The sequence below is a fragment of the Limulus polyphemus genome, unplaced genomic scaffold, assembly GCF_000517525.1.
Source record: "Limulus polyphemus unplaced genomic scaffold, Limulus_polyphemus-2.1.2 Scaffold5689, whole genome shotgun sequence".
Lineage (NCBI taxonomy): Eukaryota > Metazoa > Arthropoda > Merostomata > Xiphosura > Limulidae > Limulus > Limulus polyphemus.
Window position 1 is genome coordinate 8,195 of NW_013671299.1, and position 10,272 is coordinate 18,466.

At 33.8% G+C, this 10,272-nt stretch overlaps 1 pseudogene; it reads left to right on the forward strand.

Annotated features, from left to right (window-relative positions):
* The first annotated feature begins 793 nt into the window (after positions 1-793).
* The window catches only part of LOC106472874, a 36,011-nt pseudogene continuing 26,532 nt past the window's right edge, over positions 794-10,272 (forward strand).

The following is a 10,272-nucleotide window of genomic DNA, read 5'->3' on the forward strand; positions in this document are numbered from 1 at the left end:
AGCACAGATAGCCCATTGTGTAGCTTTGTGCTTAACTTCAAACAAGCCGTCTCCAACCATTATTAGTTTCAAAGTGGGCTCCTCGTCATCGAATTTGATATACATTTTTAGCTTTGCGGTTTTTATGGGCGTTTTTTACCACTACTTCGCCCCTTGTTGATGGATCTTCACCAAATTTGGCAAGAAGGTTGTTGGGTTCATGGGAAGATACATACAAATTTGCGGTTTCACATTTTGCAGTTTTGTGGGCGTTTTTTTACAATTATGTATAAGGGAAGCAACTTTTATTGTCCAAAGATGACCTTTTATTAATCATGAATTTACACATCTTCCATCAAGGTGACGGGTACTCCAGCTATATATATATATATATTTGAGCATTGAATTTAACAGTTCGTTATTGGTTTTCTTCATACTCTTATTGTACTTGTGCATCTAAAAGATTCATCTGAACTTTTTCCAACAAAGAATTTAAGATAATATTTATATATATTGTTTTGTCGATATTTTTTTATATAAATTTTATGAAATGCTTAATTTATTTACAATCGTCATGAGATATTATGCAGCTGTGATTTAAATGCTTGATTAACCTTGATATAATGTTCTTATAGGTCAAATATAATGTTTTTGTGAGTATTTACTTAAAATGTCTTAATATTGAATAAATACAATTAATATATGATAAAATAATTGAAAATCTCAGTGAAAAGTCTATAATATTTATATTTAAAGTGTACTGTTAGCGAGGCTAATTTATTCTGACGTCACTTTGTCGCCATATTTGAGGAATAAGGGATCGTAGACCTTCTTGTAAACTTTCCAGGGGCTACTAAACGATAAAACTGTTACTTTAACTCAAAATCAGCCCTCTGGAGGAACCAGGATGTTTCCAGTGCAACGTGAGTTAATTAATATTTCCTGTTTTATAATAGGATAAATAGTTCTTATTTTCTAACAATTTTTAAAACAGTGGTACTTACTCTATACGAGATGTTGAAATTTTCTTAGCCCTAACCTAGGCTTAGCTACGTGACAATTAACATGCTGACATTTAACTTTAACTGTAAGGGACAACAAGGAGCTTGTTAATCAGTCGAGGCTGTCCCAACCACTGAAAATGATAATAATAACAATCTTAAATATTTATCGAGGCTTCCCTTAAACTACATTAAATGTTACAATTACAATACCCACTATATATGAAGGCAATATATTCCGAACAATAATAAACCCATGTTATTAACTTTTAAAAAGTTAAATTGCCTAAGCTGAAGATCATTCCTATCCCGCCAAAATGTCTGTCTCCTTGTCCTACCATTATCATAATTAGATACGAAAAAAGATGATGTATTGAAACTGTTAATTCCTTTGATAATTTTGAACATCTGAATTGGATTTTTCTAACATTTTTTTTAATATAAAACTATTTCAAAGATCTTACCTAACCTCTTAATGGTATAATTATTCGGACTATTATTCTTGTCTTTATTATGTGTATTATTATTTTCACAACGTTTTAACCAGTAAACTTGGTTAGAATGCCTGTATTCAGGATCACAGATTCGGTTGTTCAGATCTTAGTAATTCCACACAAAGCTTTCCGGTTGTGATGCATACAAAAATGTCTGATATAAAACCTGACACCACCAGAGAATTCACTGGGCAAAATGTTGTGAAAATCATAAAGACGAGAATAATAGTCCAAATAATTATACCATTAGTAATACCAATGCTTCGTCTCAATCATTCCCCTAAACTTTTATCTGTCCTCATATGATATAACTAAAATTGCTTTCCAACTGGCAACAGCACACTACCTGGAAAGCTTAAGAAACTAATCTATCAAAACCAGTTTAAATGCTAATACATCTTTGATTCATTTGCCAAATAATTCAATTTTCTCTGTTAGTTTGTAAAACAACCGCATTCTCCTCACAGTCAGCAAGGCTTAAAACTTTAATGTTGTCATTAAACTTGACTAACTTATTAACCATTTCCTTAGCAGTATCATTAATACATAGGAAAAAGAGTGAGGGCTCCAGTACAGGTAACACCCACTTGCACCTCCAATCCAGTTTGACATATTTATATTTTTTTAATGTAGCAATTTGTCAGAAGCATACCATATATATCCTGATATACCAAATCTACTCCTTTGCCTTCAACAACATAAGCTGTGGCATGTTTGAAGAAAGTTGAAAGATTTGTGAGACAAAATTTTCCTTGTTTTAAGCTATGCTGGCTGTCCAACAAAATTATAATCTTTCTTAGGTGGATTTGCTGGGCATTTTTAATTGGTCTCCACACAAAAATAAGACTAATTGGCCTATAATTATCTGAACAACACTTTCAGCTCAAAAAATAAATGTTTCCAGACCTCTGGTACCTGCTCACTACTCTGGAAAAACATTATCTGACCCAGGAGCTTCCATCAATTTTTCTTTAACAATGTCATGGCTAATATTAAGTTTATACACATTTATTATATTTTTCAGGATCTGGAATACTGTTCATATCTTTGTTAGTGAAAAGGGAAGAAAAAGAAACATTTAGCAACTCAATATTCGTGACAAAATTAATTTTTGCTCTTGTTCTTTAAATGCTTTTATCAGCCTCTTGTACTTCTCAACTCTGACTTACTGTTCCTTACATCATTAACCCTTACTAATATCATATCACTGGTAACAGTTATCTCATCCTCTCTGTCAGTTATATCTTCCACTCCTGCCTCCATGTGACATAATCTTATTATTTTCTTCCTATAGAATATCCTCAAGAATTACCATAATGATGTCTCGGAGACTAGTAAAATACGCTGGGTATAGAGTTAAAACTTAAAATATTTTGGTATTTTTAAAATATGCCGGAGGTACATTAGCACTGAAGAGAATCAACAAGTAGTAACATTGGGAATGATAGGGCCTTGATTTAAGTTATTGAACTTATTGTTGAGTTACACTATCCGTAGCCTGAAACACAAACCATAACTCTGTAACTGTAGATAAACACTGAAGCAGGAAATTACTTTTTGTTGTTAATTAAGTATATAATCTTAATTTAATGGTGATTTCTCAGAAGTAGTCTTAATACCAGAAAAATATAATAATAAGATCGACCAGTAATAGGGCTTGGTTGAAATTTAAGTTACTTACACAGGAAAGATCAAAATATCAGGAAAAATTTGTCTTGTTAACAGTCAATCCATGAAGCCTAATATAAAGAAAAGAAGAAACACTGTATACCAAATGTTATATATTAACATTGCTTAACCACTGTAATACAGCATAAAAATAACAGGTTCATTTAGCCTTTTTTTTTCTTTGAAATTATACTACCAGTGGGTTGGTGATTATATAATAAGACTTTGGACTTTAAATTGTATTTTTAAAAGAACTCTTTTTAGAATTATAGAAAAGTTTGTTTTATAATGTCAAGCATTCACTTCAAAAGTTTCACAGTAAGTTTTGTATTGAAAACAAAGAAAAGCATGATTTAGGAACACTTAGATCCCACCCTTTATATGGTGTTACCTTTGCATCTACACTGATACAGGGTGAGGAACACTTAGATCCCACCCTTTATATGGTGTTTGCAAAGGTTCTACACTGATACAGGGTATATAAATTAAATATAATCTTTCATATTATTATACCTACAAGGAACGTGAATGCATATTGTCCAATCTTCAGGACACCAAGTTGTATCATTATTCTTTTGAAAGTTGTGAATTGTGGAAGTCTAGAATATACTGCAAACCTCAAACTAAAACCTGTGTATGTATTCCTTTAATTCAAAAGCTCTGTTACACACGCATAGTAACAAATGTATTTAAAACAATGCTATTACATTACTTCTGTCTATTGTAGGAGCCCAGTAAAATTTTGATTTCTGTAAAGTGTGGAAATTGACTTTTCTCCACAGCAGCCAAAACATTTTTCTTTACTGTTACAATTGACAGATATCCTTTGGTCTTGAAATGTCTGCCAAACATGCTTATGTGCTGCCATCTATGAGAAACATCAGTAAACACAAACATAAACAAGACTCAGCTGATCAGCCCACACTGCCTAGGTAATGATGGGTAGTCAGTTAGCTATTTAGTTGACCAATAGATTGACATATCACTCAACTTTGTTGAATTACTTATTGGAGGTGAAGTGGACTTTATTTTCTTTGTACAAAAAATATCCTTTGCTTATTTATTGACCAGTTAACTGATTGCCAATTGCTAGGCTACCCTCAGCTTTGTGTACATTTTACTGCATTTTTACCTAACTACAAAAATAAAAACATATCATTGTTTTGTTTTCTTCTATAAGTCAGATGACATATTTTTATGTAGTTTTCCATCAATACTGACATGTATTATTAAGAGTTACAATAATATTTTTATATATATATATATATATATATATATATATATATATATGTAATGCAATTTTATGCTTTTGGAATTAATTTTGGTTCTTATTGAATCATTTTGGTCAATTTTGCTGTCATATATTGAAGAACCCTTTTCAACAAGTTTGGCATATTTTCATATCGAAAATCTAACTTTCCGTTATTTAATATTGTTTTCAAGAAATGTGAATACCGGATGTAGAAACTTTAGGGTCAGTTCTAGTTGGAAAATTAGTAAAAAAAACTCAAATCAAGATTTATATTTTTAATGGAAAATGATCAACATTTGAGGAACACCTCTGAAATCTAATTATGCGATGAAAAGGTTATATATTAAATGTATATGTGTGTTTGTACTGAACACCAGTTTAGCTCATGACAGCATCAGTGTAAACCATGATGATTTCTTTACCAATTTGTGTGAGAGATATTTTCCTATATGCTACAATGTAAAATCCTGAGGAGTAGATGCTAAAAGCTTTTAAAGTACATGAATAAATGAATATGAAGAACTTAGATGCTAAATGTGATGTATGCCATTTCCAACAAAATTTAGATGCCATTGTTAAGTAAAAATAAATTTCTAAAAGCTGTATTCTACTTCTTGGTGTGTATTTTGTGGGATGGAGAAGCAGACAAATAGGTTTTTTTTCTATTAAACAAGAAGTTTTTTTTAAATTCTGTATCAATTAATTTTCCAATAAAGTTTTATAGATAGTTATAATTAATGTTAAACACCAACCATAGGACTTTTTTTTACATATTGTATCAAAACAGTTATTTTCCAATATAACATTTCAGATTAAGTTAACATGCAAGCAGTAATGTTCCACCTACAGTGTACATTGCCAAATGCCTAAACACAAAACATTACTGGACATTTCTGTAGTTCTCAATTAAGCTCAAGCATTATTGATTGTGAACAAAAATGCATTCACTGATCAGTCACCTGTTGCAACAATAATTTGTGCACTTTCAGTATTGTTGATAAGCAGTTGTAGGACATTGTTCAACTGTAAGTGTTGTATCTGTAACAATGGGTTTAAGTAACTGTGTACTTATAGATACAACACTACCATAGGGGCTTGATTTTGAGCGAGAGAGCAAGCAATTTTTGCCCAGAAATATAAAATCAACCTTAAAATCATGTACTATAAGGTTTAAAGTCGCTTGAAAAAAAAATGGTTCCAATGACTTTCATGCGGAACCATATGGCACTAAAGGGTTAAAAAGGTGCAAGTGAAAATGTCACGTATGGGTAATGTATATTCCAAAAAGGCATAATCAGTTTGCAAATATAAAAGTTTTAGATATGTAGGGAGCTTTTGTCCAAAAAACTATTTGGGCCAGAATTTTGGGGACATTTGCCCCCCCCCCTCCTATGCCTATGAACACTACACAATTACTCAATGCATTCTAACTAACCAAGGGGAAAAGGATAATCTTGGTTCATTTTTGTATTGGACAAACACTTACAAACAGAGGCCAGTTTTATAAACAGAATTCCAGAGTTAGTTATTTAGTTAGTAAGTTAGTTATTGTTAGACAAAAATGGTAAAAACGGAGAGGGTTTGAATTTCAGTTTGATGAATAAGACAAGACAAGTGTTGAAAATATATTATTACATATCAATGGTACTTATTATGATAAAACAGTTTGTAACCTATAAGCATGCTTTTACCTTGACTCGTCAAATTACAATATTGGTTTGCCCCTTTTTTTGGGCCACATAAAATCCCATTATAATTAAGTAGGTGAATGGTAAAGTTACTAATAATTTGAATATTTTTTAAAGGCAAACCTTCCACTAGTACTTTGGAATTATCAAGTTCCTGTTAATTTGTTATTATGAATGTCTTGTAGTAAGTCATATGTGACATTTACTGAAAGAAGTCACAGACTATAGTTATGATATGTTGCAGCTGTATGTTAAAGTTCATATACGGGTAAAATCAGCTAAATGTAACAAACATTTTTTTCAGCTCCTGGTCCCCCTGGAGCCCTGGCCCCTAGAGGCCCTTCTGTCCCCCCAGGACCACCTGTTACTCCTGGTCCGTCCGTGGCTGTTGTTCCTCAAACACCTGACCTGCCAACATTTATATGTCCCCGTCGACCCAATGTTGGAACAGATGGAAGACCTATCATGCTTCGGGCTAACCACTTTGAAATTTCCATGCCAAGAGGCTATCTTCATCATTATGATGTTACCATTTCTCCCGATAAGTGTCCTCGTCGAGTCAACAGGTGAGGTTACTATTCAGAAATTAACTGTAGAATGAACATTTTTCTTGGTGTTTGAAAATAAATATAAAACTTGCTTGTTGTGCTAGGAAAGAAATATTAAGAAAAACTTGCTAAATACAAAAAAAATTAAACTGTTATGTTAATAAAAATAGACAGTGAAAAACTTATTATATCAAGATGTAACGTGATTGCAATGATAATAAAATAAACCATGAAATTTATATGTATTTTGTTGTATTAACAAGATATAGTTCGGTATATAGCATTCGGTGAGATAATGTAATGAACCATGAATAAATTTGCTTGTATATTGTTGTTTTTTGTAGGATAAAATATTTGTATCGTGTTTATTTTTTTATGGATATTTGGTGATTCAAAATTACATTCCTAACTTACAGTCTGCGAAGATTTTTTTATCACATTACACATTATAGCTTAAAGCTACATAAATAGGGATGTGAGATTAGCACAACTGTGCTGATCTATAAAGTGTAATATTCCTGCCCTGTAACACATCAACATAGTTTCTTTAATGAGTGGTTGTGTTGCTAAGCATGTGTACTTTAGTTCTGTTGGCAGTCTTGAAAAATCTGAGTTTCATTTCAGAGATTTTGTTTTTTACGTTTAAAGTGATCATAGTTAAATAGTTAAGGAATTTTATAAAATAATGGGTGTTTTTTTCTTCTTCTGTGTTTATAGTTTGTAGAATATTTGTCATTTGGTCAGTTTCTCCAGATAAATAAGGATTCTTGTCCATTTCACTGTTATAGCTAATTTTTGGCTCACACAAAACTAATCCTATCCCATTGATCAGTTTTGTACAAGCTCTGAAGAAGACAGAAATTCTGATTTATTTGAAGGAACTGGTCATTCTTTTTGTTTCTTTGCAAAATCAGTAATTTAGTTAGATCTGTAAAACAGGAACACACTCCTTTGTACTGTTGTTGTTTTAAATTAAATGGGGTTTTATTCAATAAGGGTATTACTGAAATTATTCAAATAAATATTCTTACAAACAAAATCATGCTGACATAATATTTTCTTTGGAAACACCATGAAAAGAAATCCTAGTTGATATGCAGAGATGATACAATTTGATGTGTTTAAGACAAGTCAAGTAATTTTATAATCATTAGCCGTACATATAATTTCCAATACAATACTTCCCTCCACTCATAAGATTAGCTATTCTCGTTTATTGCTGCCCTCTATATGCATGTTTTTATTACGCATACCACTAGCCTTTTGCACCCACCTATTGGAATCAAATGATTCCAGTGTATGTCTCGTGCATCACCTATCCATCAATAGGAGCATAGTACACTCACGTGATGCATGTGACTCCCTTTATACGCCTCTACTGAACTATCACTTCTCGTTTGGCAGTGCTTGCACTCAAATATCTTTTTTTTTTCCCATCTGGTTTCGTGTTTTCTCGAAGTGGTTTAATTTAAAATACTTAGTTGTTGTTTTTTTCTGACATTATTTCAATTCACATACCCTCATTCTAGTCACATTTCTTAATTACTTCAAATGCTTTTGTCGACTACATCACCGTGAATTGCAAAGTCAATGTCACCACTTTGGGTGTCACACAATCTACAGGAGCTATACCACAGGCTTCAGGTGCTGGCAACCCAACAAGAGATTTGTCTACATTTATTCACAGGGAGATTGAATGTTGTATGGGTCAAACTTTATCTCCAGACATTGCCCCTCTTTAAGTTGACAACAACTTTGATTACCTGTTTCTATCTCCTGGTTTTGCTGTCCTTTCTATACTCTCCCTGAGGATTATGTTCACTTTTTTTTTTGGACTTTATTTCTCAGGTATGTGATGTTTTATTCCTTGCTCCTATATCTTATGACCCGTGTTCTTTGTTATTGCATGAACATACTTCCTAACCCTATTTGGTGTTTCCCGTGTCCCCTGACATTTTGGTTCATGTTGACCAATTCGCAGTTGGGCAATGGTATTAGTATCCCTTGTCCCCCAAAGGCTTCAGATCATTTGGCCCTTGCATTTCATAGGGCGAACTGTCCATATCTTGACCAATAGCTGTTGGTTTCAGTTTTGCCCATTTGGAGGGTAGGCCTCGATTCTCCCATTAGCCTGACTCATGCTCAATTTTCCCACTTCCGTCTTACCCTCATGACCCTTTAGCAGTACCTTTCCACGATCCATCTCCTGTCTGAGGCTCTTCACAAAAACTGTGAAGGGTTTTCTAGGGACACACTCTCCATTCTTACCTCCCTGTTGGCTCGTTTATCATCTTCGGCTCTGGCTTTACATACGTGGTATCTTTGTTGTTTGGACCTTTTAGGTCGTGATGCTTTTTTATCTCAAACCCGTTTACTTGCTCCTTATCTCGTAGATTTGAGATGGCTCCATTTTTAAGACTTCATCTTTTATATGGTCACAGAATCCCTGGAGTCTCAGGTGGCATCTGCCCAGCAACAATCTATCATTTCCCATCTAGTTTCCTGTTTATCTTAGTCAAAGCTACATGTGGTGCCTATTCCAGTTTCCCATTCTTGCAATCCTTTACCTGTCCCTCCTTCCTGCTGGGCCACGAGTCGCCATTTTTTTTTACGATGCACGATACGCCACTAACAGTTCCTGTGAATACCTCGTGGGTTTGGGCACGGTAGGAATTTACCTTGTGCCCTTTCATCTTGGATGTTTGGGTTCTTCATGTTTTGTCAGGGTGATTCAAAATCCTGTTTCTTGCCCCACCTCCCTTGTCCCAGTACCTGTTTCCTTCCCTTCTACTCAGGATCCAGTAACTTGCCAGCATCTATCAGAGGTGGTACAGAACCTCCTCATACACCAGGCTATAGAACCTGTTTCACATCATTCATCGGGGTTTTACTCCCATCTGTTTGTTCTCAAAAAGACCGGGGACTGGAGGCCTGTCATCGATCTGTCCCACCTCAATCTCTTCGTTCGCCTCCCATCATTTCACCAAGGAGTCCTACCTCAATCCTCAGTGGGATTTTTCTCCAGGTCTATGGATGACCAAGAAGGACATGTCTAATCTGATTATAGTTTGTATTGTTGTAGTAATTCAGTAAGGATAAGATGGGAAAACAGTCCGAGGAAGAATATAACTTTGGAAAGAGCAGTAGCACCAGCTTCTCGGGTAGGGACTTTCATGAAGAGTAGAAATTAAAGAGAACACATGAGCATAGCTTTTGTAAGAAATGGAAGTTTGACTTAATTTTCCAGGTACTATGCAAGTGATAATACATGAATATAATATTTCAGAGAAATTGTCGAAACCATGGTTCAAGCATATTCCAAAATCTTCGGAAGTCAGAAACCAGTATTTGATGGTCGGAAAAACATGTACACAAGAGATGATCTTCCAATTGGAAAGGACAAGGTAAGGCTACTGTGTGGCCATCTGTCTTTAGTTGAACTAGAAAATAAATAGTTCCATTTTAATAGTTAGAATTCACTGTAGGAAGATTATTAAATAATCCAAGATATAGCTTATAAATCTTGTTATCCAAAGCCATATCTTGTCTCTACTTCGGAATAAGTAGTTCCATCCTAATAGTTAGAATTCACTGTAGGAAGATTATTAAATAATCCAAGATATAGCCTATAAATCTTGTTAT